This window comes from Rana temporaria, chromosome 8, assembly GCF_905171775.1.
Source record: "Rana temporaria chromosome 8, aRanTem1.1, whole genome shotgun sequence".
NCBI lineage: Eukaryota > Metazoa > Chordata > Amphibia > Anura > Ranidae > Rana > Rana temporaria.
This window is the reverse complement of record NC_053496.1, coordinates 171,891,658-171,893,612: the sequence shown is the minus strand read 5'-3', so window position 1 is coordinate 171,893,612 and position 1,955 is coordinate 171,891,658.

Genomic DNA, 1,955 nt, shown 5'->3' with positions numbered 1-1,955 from the left:
GTGTGGTCTCTTGTCTTGTTTCATATGCACTGATTAAAACCAGGGCTGGACTGGGACAAAAATTTGGCCCTGGACTTCATCCAGACTGGCCCACTTTGACAGGTCTCTCCCATGGCGGCGGGACAACTCCCGCACCCCCCCCCCCGGCCACCCAAGCCCCCTCTCCCTTTTCACTAGCCGTTCTACTTTATTAGAGTAGAACGGCTGGTACTGGTACTTTTATAGGCAGTACCAGTGGGGAAGCTAGGCATTATTTCACCCGGGGCAAAGAATCAGTTCGGTTCCCCCCCCTTATGGGACAAGATTAGGCAGAAGTGAGAAACTCCCAGGCCATAGCTGTTGAGTCAGCTGTCTGTCCCCTCCCCCATGCTCCTCTGTCGTCCCCCCTGCTCCTCTGGTTCTCCCCCTGCTTCTCTGTTCCCCCCAGGTGAGTGCTGCGGGAAGGGAGAGACAGAGGAGTGGAGGGGGGCGGCGGTCCGCTGTCACTGAAGCCGGCCCACTGAGCCATCGGCCCACCGGGAAACTCCCTGTAGTCCCAATGGCCAGTCCATCTCTGATTAAAACTACTCATCAGCAACACTATGATGGTAATTTATTGAAACATTAGTTTTTGGAGACAAAAATGGAGAACGGTAATTAAATGCATTTGGAGTGCCACATCCAGTATTAAAGTCGAAGAAACAAGATCCCCTAAAGTGGACTTTTAAGGCACAATATGTATGAAAGTATTTAAATAAGTGTTATAGAAGTATTTGAAGTACAAAAAAAAAAAGTGTTTTTATTCGAAATATTACATAAAAATCGGGGTATAAAACATGGCATGTGTAATATGTTTACAACATTACACCATATGTAATTTTACATAATTGCAGTCCTCTTGTATCTGACGCGTTTCGAAGTACAAATGTCTCCTTCTTCAGGGGTGCAAATTGGTAGAGGAAGTGTTTACATAAAAGGAGTAATCGGTGAATTCACAATCCATTAATTAACCACTAGACGCTGGAGTGCGGCTTGAGGCTGTGGATGTAGGGGTAGTGCAGTGGAGCGTTTAGACTTCTCAGATTTGGATGAAGTTGAGGCTCTGTGTAAAGCAGAGAATAAGGCTTTTGGTGCTGGGAGATAAGATTGCAAGTGCAGAGGTGTTGCGTAGACTGTGGTTGCAGCTAGCATGCAGCAGAGATGCATCAGAGATTGTGTGGATGTAGCTGAGGTGCAGTGGAAGCTGAGACTGTGTAGGCTGTGAGAGCAACGGAGACTGTGTGTGTGTGTAAAAGAGGGCCGTGGAGGGGCAAAGATGGCTGCAGTGGATATAATGAGTCTTGCGGAGGTGCAAAAGGTGGCTGCAGCAGAGACTGGTGGATGTTGTAGTGGGCAGCGGCGATACTAGGACTACAGTGCTTCCAGAAAGTTTCCACAGTGCTTCACTTTACTGTATATAGAGAATAGCTTTGGAAGCTTAAGGGAGTAATTGACACAAATGTAGCTTTTGGCAGCTCAATTAAATTACAGATTCAGCATGCTGCAACACCACTAGGGTGACCACGTGTCCCGGATTGTCCCTTAATTCATATTTGTGTCCTGTATCCCGGGCCCCTTCATTCCGGGACAATACAGTGTCCGGGAATGAAATAAGGACCCACAGCTACACTAATAAACGGCTCGGACGGGGGGGCGGATCTGCTTGGCTCGGGCCGGGGCCAGGTCGGCTCAGCTTTGGCAGGTCCACTCTGCTCCAGCGGGGAGCATGTCCCCTCCGCTTAAACAAGCTACACAAGCTGCCAACCCCATTCATTTCTATGGAGGGCTTTGTGTGCCGCACTGCATGCTGGGAAATGTAGTTTCCAGCGCAGCCCCGTGGATTCTCTTCTCACTGATATGGCAGACATGAGGCGGGACCCAGGACAGCGAGGAGGAGGAAGAAGAGTCCGGCAGGGAGAGCGCAGGCTTCAGGGAAC